We start from the raw sequence: 22,951 nt of genomic DNA, 5'->3' as shown, positions 1-22,951 counted from the left end.
GAAAAAATCTATAGAAAGAACAAAAAAAATTATTTGGGTGATAGTCAGGCATGTGACACAACACCAAGAGTACGGGTGATACACAAAGGCCAAAGTTACACAAATTTTAACTCTACAGTTGGCGACTACACCATATACGGTACTCCTAGCTAATGTTTCAGTTCCTTCTTCAGGAAAAAATGAAAACCTGGTTTTCTTTTAAGGAACGAAAGCCATATGCTACTTAGGAAACAGAACATCATTAACTAATGTAATATAGAAATTAGGCCACCTTGAGTCACAGATCTATAATTTCATCCTTAGGTCCAATCAAGGATACATAAATGTAGGGCTGCCTGTTCCCTTAAGGGAAGGGGCAGTAACGTGACTAACTGCAGGTGACACACTTTGATCCTGTATATCTCTTTTTATTTTCCTTCAATACCATTATAGCCAAATAGACGTTCACTGGTGAAGTGTTGTCTTTTATGTTCACAGCATGAAATATCATTATCTGTGGAATTTAGTAACCAGAACAAGTTCAACCAACTGTTGGGTAGCGATGGGCATCGTCATGACCATCCCCTCACAACACAGGGGAGCTTGTAATAGTATCAAAAGCAGTAACAAACATGCAAAAAACAAATAAAAAATAATAAAAACGCACAAAACGTCAAGCCATCAGATATACTTGCTGTGTATCAAGCACAAAAAGCATAGACAAAACAATAGCATGTGTGAATAAGCGGTGACACACAACACCATGTCATGTACTTTATGCACTGTAAACCTGCAGCCCAAAACCCTATATTTGGGCCTGTTTCATTTGTCAGGTTTAAAATCCTTACCCTCTTTTTGACAGTAGATCACCAGGCAATGGAAATCTGCTGTCAAATATAACTTTACTGTTTCTCTTCTAACATACAGGACCAGCAAGAACAATTCATGATAGGACCAAATACATGAAAATAAATTTCCATTACTTAACTGTTACCCTCTTGTCAGTTACTTCGCAACATCAAGCCACCTTAGTTTTACCTTTCTAAAAGTAAAAATTGTTACGCTGACACTCCATATTAATTTGGCACCTACAATTTCCACTGTGAAAAATAAGTCTTAATTGGCAAATCGTTCTCATTGTGGCATGTAGCCTTCAAAATTTTTAAAAAAAGGGCTGCATCTTATTTTCTGTCTAAGACTTAATGCAACACTTCGTTTTCTGTCAAATAAAAGCAACTAGCAGGCATCATTTTATTTTTTTAGAGCGGAGACACAAATGTATCAGTTCTGCAGAGCATTTAACATGATGTTGGGACATTCGAAGAAACCCCTTTTTTTTTATATTTTCCCTTTGGAATTAAGTTCTTTAATTGTATTGATGTTCTTCTGGAGAAACCAGAAATCCCACTTTTAGAGGCCCTAGGGTCATTCTGCATTTCACAGAGACAAGGCCCTAAGTTAAAAGGTCACAGGTGTCAACATGACAGCCTCCTCCATTGTTTATGGGAAAACTAAAGATAGCATCTCAGCAGCGTGACTTGAGCCAGCCTCTGTAGCTCTCCTAGCTTCTGCCACTCTGAATCTGTCAAAGACAGTAGGCCTTCCTATTTTCCTTCTAACCTGCAAAAATTCACTCTATTTAAACAAAAACAAAAATTCCTTTTTAGGCGCTAAAAAAATTATCTCTATTTCCAGATTATTAAACTACATTTACTGTGAATAATTCACAAACCTTAATAACACACATACCAGTTGTTAGAAAAAATGCTTGTTGCAATCCCATGCAATGGTACATATTTCATCAACCTCGAATGAATGAACGTCTCAGCAGGCCCAGCTGAAGTTAGAACCTTCAACCTTGATATTAAAACAAGCCTTTGTACTGGCACATTGACTCATTGAATCATAAGAAGGCACAACCTGCAAATATATATCAAACCTAAATGTATGCATTTACTGAAGCCTGAGACACTTTAAAAAGTACTCTGAATGAAAGAAAATGCAGTTTAAACAGTGCTTTTGCCCAAAATCGACTTTGATATTTTAGGCATTAAAAAATCAATATCCTACAATTTTCTTGCATAATATGCATTACCAGAATGTCTATTACACAATCCATGAGTCAGCCATTGAAAATATTAACTTATACTTTATAGAAATGAGCTTGTTTGCTCCTGCGCCAAGGGAAAATTGCACATACAAATGTCATTTTAGCGGTGCAACATAACTTAAATTAAATTTTAATGTTAGGAGGTCATAGTATAGGTATTAAGCTTTATAAATATTAAAAAACGATTTTGAAAGGCACTTATTTTTTAAATAATTTTTCCATAATTAATAATTTTCTTTTAAAAAAAAAATAAGAACCCAATTATTCTTTTTTTTTTTTTGATAATTCCACATATAAAAGCAAGCTGCATCCCTTGCCTATTATTTGGGATACATTAACTCACAAGCCTAAGCGCATAAGCCTAACTTGAAATGCGTCACATTTTTGCGCCACTTTCATTTAAAAGGAAGGTTATGCAAAATTCCACCCATGTTTAACTGGGAAAGTGCTGGCTGAATTGAAAATAGATAATTTCGTTTTTTTTGGGGGGGGCCCTATTTATATCTGTTGAATGTGTTTTCTAATTTATTAAGCATTCAACGGCAGTTTTGTATATGTGCACAATTGCTCATTCTATAAATTAAAGAGCAACATATAGCTATGTTAGCACATCACATGGTTAATTTCTGGATTTTTTCTAAGTTTCTACTTAATATTAATTAACCAACATTTTACTTAACAAACTGAAATCATCAAGAAGACCCACAAACACACATTGAGCTCATTTCAGATATAAACAGAAAACACTCAGGACACACAATACAGCGCGCTTTAGCCATTTTTCATAAATAGCGCCGTCGCAATTTACTTACAGAACCGTTAGCAGATCCTAGTTGTAAGTCATATTTACAAGAAAAAAAAAAACTTTTCTCAATTATTTCCGAGAATAGCGGACCCATACTTTATTAAACGTGATGGGGCCTACTCCGTGCTTCACATATAGTTCAAAGGTTGGAGTTCCAATCGGAGGAACCGGACATGAGTCCTCCAACCGGGAGTCGCTTTTACAACCAAGACAAAACAAATTTCCAAGTCTGCTAAGACCAGGCATCTTCGCTCACTAGTCTAGCTTCAAACTTCAAAGGATTATCGTTTACGATAGTCTCGTGAATACACGAGTCCTTCGGCTTTGGTACTTGCAAGTTCCAAATCAAAGTGATCCCAAAGGGATACCAAACCAAATGTCCAATTAAGGACCAAACCAAGTGTCCAACTAAGGACCAAACCAAGTGTCCAACTAAGGACCAAACCAAGTGTCCAACTAAGGACTGGGAGACGCTCCACTTATACTTAACTGAAAATATCAATGACGTCACCAGAAGACTCGTCTTATCGTTTCGCTCTACCAAAAATCAAGGGTCCAAATCAGGGCGATAGCCAGGGCAGCAGTCCTTCATAGCCGTCGGGAAGCGGCGAACCTCGCAACAAAGACTTTCGGACCACGTCGACATGCAGGGGTCGATGAAGTGGCGGCCTTCCTCCAGAATTTTCACACGAAGCTCCCCACGGACCTCAGGCTTGGACCGGTACCGCTGGTATCGCCCCACGTTGGGCGCCAACTGAGGTACTGGGTTTTTCAGAACCGGTACTGATCCGGTAACCCAGCGGTGCCAGGGTACACCCAAAGACCTCGGGTACTTTCCTGATTCAGACTACAGAAACTCAGAGTCTTCTAGGTGAAGTCAAAGATCGAATTTATTGGCTGCAACCAATTGACAAGTGTCCTAGAAGTACAACAGCACGATTTGTATGTTCTCAGGAGACTGTGTTTCAATGCAAAGTCAGGTTTCCTTATATACAGTTTTTTAAGCTTCAGGCAAACATTCTTGACATTTTGGTTGGTCATTCACATGTTTTCACTACAAAGGAAAAAACTGTGTCATGATGAAACCTTATATTTCATGTCATCCAACCCATAATAAATTACCCGGCAAGGCCTAGTATTTTACATCAGATAAGTGTGGACCCCTAATAAAAACGGGCACCTCCCCCTCGTAAAGTAAGAAGAAGAAAAGAGCAGGTGCAGGTGTGAGCAAGTTAGGCAGGGTGTGTGAGCGATAATAAGGGTTTTATGGCCTGGTGTGCCTTGATGCTATCTGATTCGGCCACTGGGAGAGGGACTGACCAAACAGGTTTGGCCTGAGGCAATGGTTCCAGCTTGCCCAGGTCAGAGAAAAGTCAATCAAGGTGTACGTGTCCTTGGAATCAAATCTGACTGTATTATAAGCCTATGTGAGGGCAACTTTTAAAAATGGCTGCCGTGTATAAAATGGGAGCCACGAGTGCAGGATGAAAATGGCGATTTCGAGGTGAAAACGCTGCTGGAATTGAGCGAAAATGCTCATGCTTAGTGTACTAGTCATTATCGGTCTTTTGATACTAAAATCGTACTGCTGTGGCAAAGTAAATTACATCGGTCCAGAATTTTTAGAACCACACGGTACATGCTACTTTACGGTCCTCCAGACAAACAGGTAAATACACTGTGAGCATGCTGTATGGGCTATGACTGTGTGGAGTGGGGTGGATGAAAGATGGGGGGAGATTTAGGCGTGCATGAAACGACAGTGAGTGCATGTGCATCATGGCAAGGGTAGGGATGGGGGCCAATCACTTTGACGGTGCAGTTGGTAATAACTACTCTTTTTCCCCTGTACATTTCATGTAGGTCAGCGCCCACCAGAAAAATTATATTTGGCGTGCCATCGCCAAGGACGTACGGACCCTGGGGGTCTACCACAGACATAGCACCCACTGCCCTAAAAGATGGGAGGACATTCGCCGCTGGAGCAAGAAGACGGCGGAGGCTCACCTGGGGATGGCCTCCCAACGTGGGAGGGGTGCCCGTCACACCATGACCCCCTTGATGTTCCGGATCCTGGCGGTGGCGTACCCGGAGTTGGATGGGCGCATGAGGGCATAACAGCAGACACAAGGGGGTGAGTACACTCTCATTCTGCTGACTTTGCACGCAGTGGAGTTGTCTGGGTGGGGGAGGTGGGCTGTGGGTTTCCCTAGGCCAGGGCGAGTTCCGTAGGCAAGGCCCCTCCGTAAGGCAGGCCATGTGGCACCCCAGCCCACCTCTGTAGAGTGCCAAGTACACCTAGTCATGCCCCTGTGTTATCTATGTGTGCAGATGTCGTCCGTAGCCTTGTAGGCCATTTCCCAGGAATTGAACAGTGGAGCCCAAGAGCGCTGCGTAGTGCAGGGGGCTTCTGTGTCTGTCGTGTCTGCCAACGGTAGCGGTAATGCATGCACTCAACATGTCTCTCTTCTGTCTTCCCCCCCTTTTTGTGGTCTCCCTGTTCTTGTGTGCATTAGCATCATCAGGCGGAGGAGCAGTGGCACCGGAGCAGGAGGGAGCTGCATCCCACATGGCCCTGGAGGGCGACACTACGGAGTCTGAATCCACCAGTGGGACGGAGGGCGAGGGGAGCTCCACGGCGGGGACAGGAGCTGAGACCAGCGACACAGACTCGTCCTCTGATGGGAGCTCCCTTGTGGTGGCGGCAACATTTGTGCCCCCGCATCTACAAGTAAGGCCGCCACCCCCCCTACCAGCACCGCCCTCCCAGCAGCCCCTCAGGCTTTGCCCCGTGCCCGCTCACGCAGGAGAGTGGGCATCACCTTCGCCCCAGGCACCTCAGGCCCTGCCCCAGTCACCCCCTGCTGCCCTCAGTGAGGAGGCCATTGACCTCCTTGGATCCCTCACTGTTGGGCAGTCTACCATTTTGAATGCCATCCAGGGTGTAGAGAGGCAGTTGCAACAAACTAATGCATTCCTGGAGGGCATTCATTCTGGTCAGGCCCTTCACCAAGCTTTTCAGACTCTGGCCTCAGCACTGATGGCAGCCATTGTCCCCGTCTCTAGCCTCCCCCCTCCAACTTCCTCCACCCAGACCCAATCCCCTCTACCTCAGCCCATCCCAAGCACACCTACAGACCAACATGCACACACGTCAACACCCAAGGGTAGTTCAGGCAAACATAAGCACCACACATCCCACAGGCATTCACACAAGCATCACACACATGCAGACACACCCACATCCACTGCCTCCACTGTGTGTCCCCTCCTGCTCGTCTCCCTCCTCCCTCCCAGTGACGTCTACACTCACACCTGCATGCACTACCTTTACAGCCACTATGTCCCTCTCCAGCACACCCACCACCAAACCCGTTCACGTGCAGTCACCACCCCCACTACCATTCACACGTCCCCTGTGTCCTTTCCCAGTGTGTCTGTGATGCCCCCTCCCAAGATACACGCAGGCACACACCCACCCAACAGCCATCCACCTCACGACAGCCTCCAGCGCATGCACCTTCACCCAAAGTCACCAAACGTACACCTCCTACAACCACCACCTCTTCCTCCACTCCCAAACCCCCTCCAGCTACCCGTCCCAGTGTGTCCCAAAAGCTTTTCCTGTCCACCCTTGACCTCTTTCCCACACCTCCCCCACCCCGTCCATCTCATAGGTCCAGAACTAGCACCTCAGCCACTAAATCACCGGGACCAGTGGTGCCTGTTGTCACAGGTATGTGGAGTGCACCGGCCACCAGGCCACTGTAGAGACTTGAGAGACTGTGGCTTTACACTCCCCAGGATGGTACAGTGGGCAACCCACCCACTATAGAGACTTGAGAGACTGTGGCTTTGCAGTCCCCAGGATAAAGCAGCAGGTAAACCACCCACTGTAGAGACTTGAGAGACTGTGGCTTTGCACTCCCCAGGATGCAGCAGTGGGCAACCCACCCACTAGAGACTTGAGAGACTGTGGCTTTGCACTCCCCAGGATGCAGCAGTGGGCAACCCACCCACTGTAGAGACTTGAGAGACTGTGGCTTTGCACTCCCCAGGAGGGTACAGTGGGCAACCAACCGACTGTAGAGACTTGAGAGACTGTGGCTTTGCACTCCCCAGGATGGTACAGTGGGCAACAAACCCACTGTAGAGACTTGAGAGACTGTGGCTTTACACTCCCCAGGATGGTACAGTGGGCAACCCACCCACTATAGAGACTTGAGAGACTGTGGCTTTGCACTCCCCAGGATGGTACAGTGGGCAACCCACCCACTGTAGAGACTTGAGAGACTGTGGCTTTGCACTCCCCAGGATGCAGCAGTGGGCAACCCACCCACTGTAGAGACTTGAGAGACTGTGGCTTTGCACTCCCCAGGATGCAGCAGTGGGCAACCCACCCACTGTAGAGACTTGAGAGACTGTGGCTTTGCACTCCCCAGGAGGGTACAGTGGGCAACCCACCCACTGTAGAGACTTGAGAGACTGTGGCTTTGCATTCCCCAGGATAAAGCAGTGGGCAAACCACCCACTGTAGAGACTTGAGAGACTGTGGCTTTGCACTCCCCAGGATGCAGCAGTGGGCATCCCACTCACTGTAGAGACTTGAGAGACTGTGGCTTTGCACTCCCCAGGATGGTACAGTGGGCAACCCACCCACTGTAGAGACTTGAGAGACTGTGGCTTTGCACTCCCCAGGATGGTACAGTGGGCAACCCACCCACTGTAGAGACTTGAGAGACTGTGGCTTTGCACTCCCCAGGATACATCATTGGGCATGGAGGTCACTCGTGGATCTGGCGTTGTGCACTCATCCGGCTGAGGTGCCCCCCCTACCTTCCCCCCTGAGGTGCCTGTTGTATTCCTATCTGATGCCCCTGCAGTGTTCTCTCCGTCATGTTCGGGTATCTTGTGTGGGCCTCGCCCATGCATTTTGGGCCCAGTGGTCCACGGACTATGAATGGTGCTATACCTGGACTACTATTCGTGGTGTATATTTTGTTAATAGTGTATATATGTATATTTTTGCTTACAGAATTTTGATATATTACAATGGTTACACTCATTTCCTTTTGTCTTTGCATTTTTCCAGGGGGGTTGGTGGGTGTAACTGTAATGTTTAGATATGCATTGGTGTGTGTGTTGTACTGGGTGGGGGTGGGGTGGGGGTGGGGGTGTTGCGTGTGTGTGTGTCCCTGTTTTTTGCCTCCCCCCTCCCCTGTGTCGTAGGTGCAGTACTCACCGTGGTCTTCGCCGCCGGCGTTGGTGCTCCTGGTGCAGGAGCAGGAAGACTAGCGCAGGAAGGATATGGAGTTCCGGCTTCATGGTGTCGTCATTCCTCTTGGAGTGTGTAGAGGTGAGCGTTTTCCCTTCGAAATGCCTGTTTCTGCTGTGTTTTTATCCACGTTGAATCCGCACCGGAAAAGGTGGAAGATTGGCCTATCATAATAGTGTGGGCGGTACATTGTCTCCCGCCTGTCTGTTGGCGGTGAGCGCTGCGCTGTTTGTTTGTACCGCCGTGGCGGTCGGAGTGTTAAAGTGGCTGTCTTTGTTGGCGGTTTCCGCCACGGTCGCAATTCCAAAATTTTTACCGCTGGCCTGTTGGCAGTCTTGCCGCCGCTTTAGCACCGTCCGCCAGGGTTTTAATGACCACCTTTGTGTTTTGGGGTATTTTCTGTCCCGGGCACTAGGCCTACCCACACAAGTGAGGTACCATTTTTATTGGGAGACCTGGGGAAATGCTGGGTGGAAGGAAATTTGTGGTTCCTCTCAGATTCCAGAACTTTCTGTCACCAAAATGTGAGGAAAACATGTTTTTTGGGCCAAATTGTGAGGTTAGCAAAGGATACTGAATAACAGAACCTGGTGTGAGCCTCAAAAGTCACCCCATTCCGTATTCCCCTAGTTGTCTAGTTTTTAAAAAAGCACAGGTTTTGTAGGTTTCTCTCGGTGCTGGCTGAACTAGAGGCCAAAATCTACAGCTAGGGCCTTTGCAAAAAACACGTCAGATTTCAATGTAAAAATGTGAAGTGTCCATGTTGTGTTTCCTGTCGTGAGCATTGGACCTACCCACGCAAGTGTTATTGCCCCTTGTCTTTCTCTACATTTTTTCCTTCCAAATGTAAGACAATGTTTAAAAAAGACATCTATTTGAGAAATGCTCTGTAGTTCACATGTTAGTATGGGCACCCCGGAATTCATAGATGTGAAAATAACCACTACTTCTCAACACCTTATCTTCTTTTTCACTGTTTATATTTCAGCAAATGAATGGCTGTATACCCGGTACAGAATGGAAACCCATTGCAAGGTGCAGCTCATTTATTGACTCGGGGTACCCAGGGTTCTTGATGAACCTACAAGCCATATATATCCCCGCAACCAAAAGAGTCCAGCAGACGTAAACATATATTGCTTTCTAAAACGTGGTAAAAAATGGCTATTTTTTTTCCTCAATTTCAATATTTTTTTATTTACAAATATATTAAAGCTATAAAATGACTTAGTAGACAAAAATATAAACATATTATAATTAATTGATACATATATATATACAAATTATTAAAACCAATTAAATGACTAACACATTATTTTAAGAAAACAATAAATATTTTAAACATGTATTAAGATATATTCGAAAATGTTGATTAAATATCTAATTAAATAGATAGTTTATACTTATGAAAAGTTCATAATCAATTAAAAATATAGATTTAATGTACTTTCCACAGTATTTCAGCACAAGCTTAATAACCCATCAAAAAAACATCAAACACATTTAATATAAAATATAAAAAACACAACTAAATAATGAGAAAACAAAATTATGTGCACCTATGTTAAAAAAATAAAAACGTCTAAAAAATGATATTCTTAACCTGTATATTCTGTCTTAAGCTACATTTGACATCACAATATTGTTGGTGCAATACTTGTGTCTCACTGTACTTTTACACAATATTCCGTCTGAATACCTCAAATTTACTTCACACTGTGCTACAATGATAACATTGACCAGGAAAATCAGGAGTAGTTAATCTCCTAAACCTGCCACTGACACTTGATACCACTGACCAGATTTAAATAAATTCTTGGTCAAAACAATTTCAAGTCATACGAAGTGTCCTGAAGTGATTGGACTCCTTTATGACAGATAGTTCTCAAACTGTACAATTAGGTAGTTTTTCCCCCATCTCTAATAAGACGAGGGAGCTGTCTTAAAAGAGTCAAACCTGTCCCTGCTACTATTAAACCTTGATGTACTACCACTCACAGAGATTTTGAACACATTGAAAGTGACATCCTCTGTGCTGATAGCACACAACTGATTATTAGCTTCCAAGAGGATCCACATCACACCACTTTGTGAGTTTGAGGCACTTTATGTATAATCTCCAATTGGATTGTGGAAAGTGAATTCCTTATATTTAACTTGTCAAATCGAAAGGTCTCTCCATTGTTAATATACATAACCTATGGGACTACTCTGTATGGACCAGCTCTTTTGGGATCTGCACCCAGCCTGCTTGAATGTTTGTTATCTCAGAGTTACCTTAGACTCCAATCTGAATAGTGATATGGAGATTAATAAAGTGATAAATCATGCATTTCTTTTAGATCAGGGGTTTAGAATTGAAATGCCTTTCTTACCCTTTTCCTGTAAAATCACAGTTGCCTCTCTTTCATCCCATCGAGATTTAAATATGGCAAGTCCATTTACTTTGGCCTCCCAAAGAAAGAGTAGATCTGAAACAAATACAAAATGCTCTGGTCAGAACAATCTTTATACTAAAATTGTTTGCCTCTCTGCTCCATACCTTTGTCAGCTCCACCAGCTCGCAGTAAGAAAGTGCATTATGTTTAAAACTTGCTGCTTAATGAACAAAATCTACAATGGCAGGGCTTCAAGCTTTCTAATTGCAAAATTCTAGAAATACATTGCTGAAAGAACGCTAAAATTGTACTCTAAAACAAGCTTTGTAGTCCCTCACCAAATACATCAATTGATCGGTAGTCTTTAAAGTTCAGGGCGCTGTCCTATGGGTTGAAATCCATCCCTCATCTGCTAACATTTAGGAAAGCCAAAAACTTTCCTGTTCATCTAGTTTGCTGCCATCAAGTGCCAGAACCAGGGTACTACACTAGAGTGTCAGTGCCCTGCATTTAATATACCTCTGAATAAAAATGATGACACTATTAATGCACACACTAAGTAATCTGTGCTTCTTGCTATGTCCATCACATACATTATCAACAAAAACTTACCCCTCACACAATCACTGTGGTCAATAATAGTTCATCATCAATACTACTCATGTATACAGAACTAATAGCAGTAGAGGTATCAGATATGATTCAAGCATTGAGACCGGCTATACTTATACAGAGAGGACAAAACAATACTAGTATACCTTGTAAACACATAGGGCCTCATTACGAGTTTGGAGGTTGGACCGCCAGACTGTCATAGTGGCGGTTGCTAAAAGACCACCATGTTGGCGGTCATACAGATCACTGTATTACAAATTACAGAGGCAAGACCGACAAAAGCCAGTCACAAAAACCAACACCAGCAGTACTTTGGAGGGCAGGAAATAGACAGTCTAACCACTGGCACTGGAAGCCCATCAACCAACCACCTAACCTATCACAAGTACAAAGTTGCAGTGATGGTCAGCTAATGCGTTCCGCCAATGGCAGTCTGAACCATGGTGGTTCACGGTCAACAAAGTAATACACAACACCACATTGGATGGATTTGAAAACAACACAGCTGGCACACATTGCCACACCTGACACACCGGCAAAGCACTCTATAAAACACACCCCTTCAAACACCACAATCCTTTGCATCTACAACACAACACACTGTAGCCAGAACACATTATCAATAAAGGTAAAACCAGAGAATAGGCACCCCTCCAATATTGACTAAGCATATATCCCACACCCTCAAAACACTTCTATCACATCTATTTGCACCTCTCTAATCCATTTAATCCCTGTCACCTGTTTAATTCCCACCACCTATCAATTTTGTTATTATCTCCACCATGTCACCCCAGAAAAATCCCCGTTTCAAAGAAGATAAGTTGAGTCATGATGAACAAAATCATTAGAGTAGAGCCACATCTATTTGGAGCCCAGATTCAGCACACTACTATCACCAGGAAAATGGAAATGTGGCAATGCATAGTCGACAGAGTGAGTGCTGTAGGCCCCACTCTGCACACAAGGGATGACATCAGGAAGAGGTGGACATTCTCAGGGGCAAGGTCCATTCCATGGTATCCAGGCACCAGCTGCATGTCCAGAAGTCTGGCAGTGATCCCCGGCCTCCTCCTTTACAACTCACATCTTGGGAGGAGAAGGTCTGGGCCATCCTGCATCCTGAGGTCTTGACAGAAAAACCTGGGAGAGTAGAGTCTGGTAAGTCATAACACAAAAATAGCATCTAAATGTATTGTCATGCATGCTCACTGATCACTGTTTGCCAGCTTCACTGTCAACCCACTCAAAAGCCCAGTGTCCACCTGTCTATAGACCCCTGTGTGTGGCCTCCAACATGTGCACTAGACTCATCTAGAGCAACAACATCTCTGTATAGTGCGTATATAGGGAGTGCACTACAATTCATAGCAGGCACTGTTCTACTATTACAAAAACCTGAACTGTGTATCCTACTCACAGTTACCTCGTTTGTTAACTCCCCATTGGAATGTACACACCTGAGAGGAGGGCATCTGTATAGTGTGTGGGTAGGACAGGCACTGACAGGGATGCTAAGGCCAGGAGGCACTGCTACTGTCACTACACTCAGCCACAACAGTGTACTCTGCTCCAATGACCCTTCTCCTTCTATTCAGGTTTTGAACTGTACCCAGCTGAGAGGATGAACTATATATACAGTGCGTAGTACTTAGAATAATATGACTATAGATCCCAGTAGGGCCAGTCCTTGTAACTCCAATAACCAGGCTAGTGTCCATATGACATTGTGCATCAGTCTGTTAACTCACAAATTAAGTTTACCCACCTGGGAGGGGCCAAGATATAGATCATGGGACACTCTGTGATTTAGTTACCACCTAGATCCATCTGGAACAGTTAGGCAAAGATTAAAATATTTGGACAGAAACGACAGCTCAACCTGTGTGCCAAAACAAAATTGAGACAGATCAAAGGCCCCAAGATGCATCATATGAATGGTATTGGCAGCAGACACATTCACAATGCACTGACCACATGATGACAACTATCACATATTTAACAAAGTTCTCGGTTTGCCTACATAACAGTCAACTAGATCTTAAAATAACCTAAACCACATCCTGCCCAGTCACTGTTTAGCCTGCACTGCTAGTAATGAATAAGTCTATAACCATTGTTCCAAGCACTAATAAACTCAGACATTCTGAAGCTAGTTGACTGAAATGGAATTGATATGCTACTCAAATGTCAGGTCAATACAACTGATAGCATGTGTACCTGTCACATAAGGGAAATCTGCAAATACGATGTGTACATGGCCTTAGCCAAATGTCACTGTTTACTACTGGAGGTAGATTTCACAATACAACCTTTGAAATTGTATCTCTCATATCAACAGGTCTAGCTGCCACTGCGAATATCAAGCTCACTGAAGAGATTGTCACTACCCCATGGATGAAGCCCTCAGTGAGAGCACCACTCCTGGAAAGCTGGACGTTGATGGTTCGGGCCCATCCGGGCAACCTAATCAAACTAGACCAGTGAGCTTCACTGTGACCACATTGACTCCTCCTAGCCCTGTTGCTTCAATATCTCAGGCAGCCAGTCACCCCCAAACCTGTGTCACAAAGATAGTTTCAAACCTCTTGTAACTCCCAGTCCAGGATCCAGAGTCACAGCAAAACACTTCTGACAATGATGGTCCTAGAACCAGTGGGAGGGGGCAAGTTGTGCCAAGGATGCAGGCATGTGGTGTTAGGGTGTGTGGTAGGGATGGTGTGGGCCTGCAGCATGAGGCTGTGAGGATGGTCCTGGACAGGACACCATCAGCCAAGTCTTGGGAGCCTACCAACAATATCAAGGTGTGATGGGCCAGGTACTTGCCGAACTCTGAGATGAAGCACCTGCAGCAGGACTTCCATCGGGAAGCCATGGAAAAGTGAGAGGGCTCCAATACCATCTTGGCCTCTAGAACAGAGGTGTTCAAGAAGATCAGTAGTACCCTAATCAGTGACCACGAGCAGCACCACACCTCTTCCTTTGGCCAAGCAACACCAACACCTTTAACATCTGTGGCAGTCACTGGAAGGGGGGGCTGTCAGGGGAAGGACCAGCCTCAGACACCTATGCCTCTGTAGCAGCAGATCCCCCCCACAAATGGAGACATCCACCCAAGACTCCAGGAGGTGCGGATGACAAGACATCAACTACTGTCAGCAAGTGACATCTTCCTGAAGGAACTCCTTTGTGTGCCACAGATGCACTCTGTTTTACTGTTCTTAGCCACTTTCCATTTTCCATGGTAGTAAGACACAGGACTTTGGCTTCAAATCTTATGGCATCTACTAATTTGATTTCATCCACCATGACTGATCCTATCACTTTATTTTTTTGTTGAGTCTCACAATTATTTCCTGTACATATGTAAATAAACACACCTATCACAAAAACACTGCCTACTCCCATGTTTTCAACATTTTGAGATGTTGAATTGTAAACCCATTTGATGCACATAAGGAAGACATAAGATGGTAATGGAAGGAGGGATATATCTCAGATAGCGTCATGTTGAGGAGAATTTGCACAATGACACAAGTGTCTGGTTACACCAAACATTATATTGCACAGTACAGCACTTAGGTTGTTAAAATATCTGGACTATCTTAGCCAAGAATGGCAGAACCATCTTTAGTCAAGCTAGATATCCCTAATGTACTGTCTTCTAGACCACAGTAGAAAGGGCTTTGTCGGACCTTGTCCCGTAGAACAGATTAGCGGATGTTTTCACTAGCATGACCCTTATCATATGCCAAAACCATGCCTGCCAACTTAACATATGCCATGGCACAGACAGAGAGCAGTACAACAGTCCCTGATCATAGGTTCATTCTGCTGTGCTCTAACATAGCTTAGGTAGCAATCGCATATAGGCCCTCATTACAACCCTGGCGGTCAGTGATAAAGCGGTGGTAATACTGCCAACAGGCCGGTGGTGAAAAAAATTGAATTATGACCATGGCGGAAACTGCCAACACAAACAGCCACTTTAACACTCCGACAGCCACGGCGGTAGCAACAAGCACCGCAGCAGTAACCGCCAGCAGCCAGGTGGAAGACAATGTACCACCTACCCTATCAAAACAAGCCAATCCACCAGCTTTTCTGGGGCGGTACCAAAGCCATCAAAAGCCCAGCGAAAACAGTACACAGAAGGGAAACAACTCACCTCTGGACACTCAAGGAAGAACCACGACACCATGGAGCCCGAACTACATGTGTTTCCCATGCTGGTATACCTCGTCCTACACCAGGAACAAAAACGGCGGCAAAGACGACCACGGTAAGTACTGCACCTAGAACAGAAGGGAGGGGGGGAGGAAAAAGAGAGTGACACTCACACGCAACACCCCCTCCCCCACCCCGTCACCATACACAAGAACAGATGCAACAACATTACAAATCCACCCTGTAATCCTCAGGAATAACACGAGGACAAAAGGAAGTGAGTAAAGTCAGTGTAATAATATAAAGTTCAATAAATACATCCTCAAAGCACAAAACAGTATCTACAACATATACAAATGGAGGGACACTGCCCAGTCCAAATTGTCCGTGGCCCACAGGGCCATATCACATAGGCCAAGGCCCCAGATGACTCCTGCCTCAATACCAACTCGACTGCATCTTCCTCCTGCTAACCAGACTTCTGCTTCACCAGTCCTCTGGGTCCCCTCTCATCGTGACGAGCATGGTCCTTGGAAGACAGGAGCTAAATCCAAGTGACCCCGACAGTCCTGTAGTCCATCTGTCCAAATTTGGTGGAGGTAAGTCCTTGTCTCCCCACGCTAGACAGTAATCCTGTGTACTGCAGTTACTAGGGCTTCTGTGCACTTTTGCAAGGAATCCTTTGTGCACAGCACAGCACAGGTCCCCAGCACTCCGTCCTGCATTGCTCAACTCTCTTAGTTGACCACCGGCTTCATGGGACCCTCCTTTGTAGTGTTGAGAGTACCACCGTGCTTAGTTTTCTTGAACCCATGTTCAAGTACTTCTGTGGGTGCTGCCTGCTTCTGCATGAGCTCTACATGTTGCTGAGCACTCCCTCTGTCTCCTCCTCCAAGGGAAGACCTCCTGGTCCTTTCTGGGCAGCACCCATTTTCTTTAACTGTGACCTTTGGAGCTAGCAAGACTTGTTTGCAGTCTTTTTGCGTGGAAATAACTCTGCATCCTCCAGCACACCGTGGACATCTTCTGTGCAAAGGAGAAGTTCCTGGTATCTTCCGTTGTTGAAGAATCTTCAGCTTCTTCCACCCAGCGGCAGCCATTTTGTACCTTCATCTGAGGGTTTAGTGGGCTCCTGCACCCCTTGGACACTTTTGTGACTCTTGGGCTTGGTCCCCTTCCTTTACAGGTCCTCAGGTCCAGGAATCCATCTTCAGTGCTTTGCAGTCAATTGTGGTCTTTGCAGAATATCCTATCACGACTTTAGTGTATTTCTGGGGAAGTAGGGTACCTTTACTCCTACCTTTCAGGGTCTTGGGGTGGGGTATTGTTACACTTGACATGCCTTAGGGTGGTCACCCCTAACTTTTTGCCTGCCTCCCTCCACTTTTTGGACTCTGTTTTTGCTGCCTATTTATACTCTGCGCACTTTACCACTGCTAACCAGTGCTAAAGTGCATATGCTCCCTCCCTTTAAACATGGTAACTTTGGATCATACCCAATTGGACTATTTAATCTACTTTTAAGTCTCTAGTAATGTGCACTGTATGTGCCTAGGGCCTGTAGATTAAATGCTACTAGTGGGCCTGCAGCACTGGTTGTGCCACCCACTCAAGTAGCCCCTTTACCTTGTCCCAGGCCTGCCATTGCAAGGCCTGTGTGTGCAGTTTCACTGCCAATTCGACCTGGCATTTAAAAGTACTTGCCAAGCCTAAAACCCCCCTTTTTCTACACATAAGTTACCTCTAATGTGTGCCCTAGGTAACCCCTAGAGCAGGCTGCGGTGTGGGTAAAAGGCAGGACATGTACCTGTGTAGTTTACATATCCTGGTATTGTAAAACTCCTAAATTCGTTTTTACACTACTGTGAGACCTGCTCCTTTCATAAGCTAACATTGGGGCTGCCCTCATACATTATTGAAGTGGTATCTGCTGATCTGAAAGGAGCAGGAAGGTCATATTTAGTATGGCCAGAATGGTAATAGAAAAATCCTGCTGACTGGTGAAGTTGGATTTAATATTACAATTCTAGAAATGCCACTTTTAAAAAGTGAGCATTTCTTTGCACTCAAATCTTTCTGTGCCTTACAATCCACATCTGGCTGGTTTTAGTTGACAGCTCCTTGTGCTTTCACTCAGACACACCCCAAACACAGGGTACTCAGCCTCACTTGTATACATCTGCATTTTGAATGGGTCTTCCTGGGATGGGAGGGTGGAGGGCCTGCTCTGACACAAAGGACTGCCAAACCCCCTCCTGGGACCCTGGCAGACAGGACAGAACTGAAAGGGGACCTGGTGCACTTCTAAGCCACTCTTTGAAGTCTCCCCCACTTTAAAGGCACATTTGGGTATAAAACAGGGCCTCTGCCCTACCACATCAGACACTTGCTGGAGAAGAAACCTGAACCAGAACCTGCATCCTACCAAGAAGAACTGCCTGGCTGCTCAAAGGACTCACCTGACTGCTTTCTACAAAGGACTGCTGCCTTGCTGTTGGCCTGCTGCCTTGCTGAACTCTTGTCCTGCTGCAAAAGTGCTTTCCAAGGGCTTGGATAGAGCTTGCCCCCTGTTCCCTGAAGTCTCAGGACCAAAAAGACTTCTCTTTTTCAACTGGACTCCTTGTGCGCCGAATAATTTGACGGACAGCTTGCTCCGTGGTGAAAAATTCACTGCACGCCGTTCCGGAAAGACGCTGCTCGATGCGACGTCTGCGATGCTACCGGAACTTCGACGCACGGCCTTGCCTGGACAACGCTGACGGACTTCCAGAGAGGAAATTGACACAACGCCTGCTGTGAGGAAGAAAATTCCACACACAGCCCACCGGAATGACGTGCAGCCGGATAACAAGCTTAGGATTCCACGCACAGACCCTGGGACATCTGGTAATCCCGCGACCCACAGAAGGAGACGGCCCGCGTGCCGGAAAATGACGCACGTCGTCCCCGAGTGAAAAATAACAACGCAAGTCCGTGTGTGAAGGGGCGAAACCGACGCACACACCATTTTTCTTCCCAGAGAACGACGCACATCTCCCTGAGTGGAAAATAATGATGCAAGTCCGTGTTTGAAGGGGCGAAACCGACGCACACACAATTTTTCCACGCATCTCCTCCTCTGCAGCCCTCTGCGGAGATTTTCCACTCCAAACCAGGTGCTTTGGGGCATATTTGTACTCCGTTTGCGCCCAATTTGTGTGGTTTTTTTCGACGCAAACTCGACGCAAAACTAACTCCATATTTATACTTTGGCGTTAGACGCGTCTAGCGCCAAAGTTCATGGAGTTAGCGTCATTTTTTTGCGTGAACACCTTCCTTGCGTTAATGAGATGCAAGGTAGGCGTTCCCGTCTTAAAAAATGACTCCCAGGCATGTGCGTGGTATTTATACTCCCGGGCAAAAATCACGCCCGGGAGTGGGCGGGGCAAAAAACCCCGCATTTGCGCCTCTTTTTAACGCCTGGGTCAGGGCAGGCGTTAAGGGACCTGTGGGCTCAGACTGAGCCCAGAGGTGCCCTCCCCTCCCCCCAGGGACACCCCCTGCCACCCTTGCCCACCCCAGAAGGACACCCAAGGATGGAGGGACCCACCCCAGGGAAGAAAAGGTAAGTTGTGGTAAGTATTTTTTTTTTTTTTTTTGTGGCATAGGGGGGCCTGATTTATTTGTGCCCCCCTACATGCCACTATGCCCAATGACCATGCCCAGGGGACAAAAGTCACCTGGGCATAGCCATTGGGCAAGGGGGCATGACTCCTGTCTTTGCTAAGACAGGAGTCATGTTAATGGCGCCTGGGCGCCCAAAACAAATGGCGCAAATCGGGTTAAGACGATTTTTTTGCCTCAGCCTGACTTGCCCCATTTTGGGACGCCCAAACGCCATTTTTCCCTACGCCAGCGCTGCCTGGTGTACGTCGTTTTTTTTCACGCACACCTGGCAGCGCCAGTCGGCTAACGCCGGCTAACGCCATTCAATAAATACGGCGCCCGCATGGCGCTTCAGAATGACGTTAGCCGGCGCTAATTTTTTTGCCGCAAAACTGCGTTAGCGCAGTTTTGCGTCAAAAAGTATAAATATGGGCCTTCGTTTGCTTTTTAAAGGCTAAAGACACTTTGGGGGTCATTACGACATTGGCGGTAAAAGCCGCTTACTGCCGTGCAGAACACCGCAAACACGCCGCCTCGGCCGCGGAATTCCGCCACAGCTATTCTGACCCACATCTCGAAATCCTACAAAATTCAGACAGCCACACAAGTCTGCCACACCAAAGGTCAGTGATAAACTGGCGAACCACCGTCACACCAACATTAATACGCCCGCGCTATCAAGACCCACAAATCCATGCAGCGGTCTTTCAACCGCGGTATTCCATTGGCGGTACACACCGCAACGCTCAAAATACACACACTTCTACAAAACACCGCCACATTGGACAATTCGAAATACACACACCTGATACACATACACACACCACTCCCTCACACTGAATACAATATAAAACACACATCCACATCACCCACAAACCCCTACGACCACTATTACAGAGATAAGGCCAGAGAGAGACACCACCATCCACAAACTAGCATCCACAGGCACTCAACACCATCACCCACACAACTTCCACGCACGCACAAAACACCACACACCACTACATATCACCACACTTATCACCACACACACCACCCCACACATCACCCACACCACCCCATTGCACGGCAAAGACACCCCAGGTTCTCGGAGGAGGAGCTCAGGGTCATGGTGGAGGAAATCGTCCAGGTAGAGCCACAGCTATTTGGAGCACAGGTGCAGCACACCTCAATTGCAAGGAAGATGGAGCTATGGCGAAGAATAGTCAACAGGGTCAACGCAGTGGGACAGCACCCAAGAAATCGGGACGACATCAGGAAGAGGTGGAATGACCTACGGGGGCAGGTGCGTTCCGTGGTCTCAAGACACCACCAGGCGGTTCAGCGGACTGGCAGCGGACCCCTACCTCCTCACCCACAACTAACAACATGGGAGGAGCAGGTCTTGGCGATTCTGCATCCTGAGGGCCTCGCAGGAGTCGGTGGAGGAATGGACTCTGGTAAGACAAATCTTAACTATTACATCCCCCACCATACCTGCATGCCATCACATACCCCCACCCTCACCCCCATCACTCCAACTCCTCACAAATGTCCCAATATCACAAACCACCCACTCCAACACCAAGCCCTGCATGCAACACCAAAGCACGGACACCCATCACTAAAGCATGGCCACTGCACATACCCATACACCCCCCTAAACCATCATCACACAAGCCCCCACACAGGAATGCAAGCACTGGGGTACACGGTCACCCACCCATTGCACACCATGACACACACAGATGCAATAATCATGCTTTTCCACCCCTGCAGGACCACTACCCAACATCACCAGACAGGAGGGTCCAGATATCTCCACCCCACCCACAGAAGAGGCCCACAGTGATGACAGCAGCTTTGTCCAACTGGATCTAGATGACCAGCCCGGACCATCGTGGGCCTCAGGACAGTCGGTTCCCCTCACACAGGCACAGGCCTCCACAGACCTTCCACCCTCTGGTAACACCAGCACAGCACCCACCCAGCGGGCCCATACCTCAGTCCCCAGGACACGTCAATCAGCTGTGTGTCCACCACTACAGGGAACCCAGGATAACCCACCACCCCTACAACAACATGGACCTGGGGGCAGTGGTAGTGGGCACACGGTCCAGGGGACGGAGGCCCAGGAACACAGGGGAACTGGGAGGGCTGCTGTGCGACAGGGGGCAGACAGGCCAAGGGAACCCACTCTCCACGAAGCCCTCTCCTCCATCATGGGAGCATACCACAATTCCCAGGAGACGATGGCAACGGTACTGGCCAAGCTTCAGGAGACCCAGCGCATGCAGGAGGAACAGTATTTGGGGTTCAGGGAGGAACTCAGAACCATCAGCACCGCCCTGGGCACCATTGTAGGGGTGCTGAAGGAAATACTCAACACCAGGAGGGACACTGTGGCACTCCAAGGGGCCCCTGACACTAGCATGGACGATGAACTGCCCACCACCTCCCCCGGCGCTAGTGGACAGGAGGCACCGCCACAGGACCACCACACCAGCACCCCACCCTCTGCAGATGGAGAACCACCCCGCAAGCGGTCCATGAGATCCACGAACAAGACAGAGCATGATGCCAAGACCCCCGCCAAGAAATGAGACCACCCTGATTGTCAACCCACTGTCCCACTTTGTCACCCTGTCCATATTGGAACTGCCCCAGCTCCACTTCCTATGCCCATATGGGCAATGCACCTATGAGACAAATAGACTGGACTCTACCATGGACACTCCTCCGCCATCACCCCTCACCATTTAACTTCCCCCTCCAATATTTTGTATGTAAATAAACACACCTAAAGCACCAAAAGATCTGGAGTCTGTCTGTGATTTTGAAATAGTGTATTTGCAATTACAGTGACAAACTTTCCAGGAAATACTAATGTGAACATACCTATGTCACACAGGTCTAGTCCATGAGGAATCTAAGCAGATGACACACGTTGGGACCCACACCTGTGAAACCGTAAGGGAAAGTGACAACTCAGTGACCATACACTGTGTGAAATCGACAGACAGGAGAGAGGTAGAAGTGTAAAAGTACTTGTAGTAGGAAGGAATGTATTCTCACCTGTGCTTCACTGGAAATATTGCTGGATGACAGAGTCCCTGTTGTCAATGTCTTCTTCCTCTGCTTCCTCCTCATCACTGTCCACAGGCTCCACAGCTGCCACAACACCGCCATCTGGACAATCCTCCTGCAGAAAAGGCACCTGTCATCGCAAAGCCAAGTTATGAAGCATACAGCAGGCCATGATGATCTGGCACATCTTCTTTGGTGAGTAGAATAGGGATCCACCTGTCATATGGAGGCACCTAACCCTGGCCTTCAGGAGGCCGAAGGTGCGTTCGATGACCCTCCTAGTCCGCCCATGTGCCTCATTGTAGCGTTCCTCTGCCCTTGTCCTGGGATTCCTCACTGAGGTCAGTAGCCATGACAGGTTGGGGTAACCAGAGTCACCTAATAGCCACACCTGGTGCCTCTGTAGTTGACCCATCACATAAGGGATGCTGCTATTCCGCATGATGTAGGCATCATGCACAGAGCCAGGGAACATGGCATTCACATGGGAGATGTACTGGTCTGCCAAACATACCATCTGTACATTCATGGAATGATACCTCTTCGGGTTCCTGTACACCTGTTCACTCCTGTGGGGGGGGACCAAAGCCACATGGGTCCCATCAATGGCACCTATGATGTTGGGGATATGTCCAAGGGCATAGAAGTCACCTTTCACTGTAGGCAAGTCCATCACCTGAGGGGAAACGATGTAGCTCCGCATGTGTTTCAGCAGGGCAGACAACACTCTGGACAATACGTTGGAAAACATAGGCTGGGACATCCCTGATGCCATGGCCACAGTTGTTTGAAAAGACCCACTTGCAAGGAAATGGAGCTCTGATAGCACCTGCACTTGAGTGGGGATTCCTGTGGGATGGCGTATTGCTGACATCAGGTCTGGCTCCAACTGGGTACACAGTTCCTGGATT

The sequence above is a fragment of the Pleurodeles waltl genome, chromosome 1_2 (genome assembly GCF_031143425.1).
Source record: "Pleurodeles waltl isolate 20211129_DDA chromosome 1_2, aPleWal1.hap1.20221129, whole genome shotgun sequence".
NCBI classification, from domain to species: Eukaryota; Metazoa; Chordata; class Amphibia; order Caudata; family Salamandridae; genus Pleurodeles; species Pleurodeles waltl.
Note: the sequence above shows the minus strand (reverse complement) of the source record.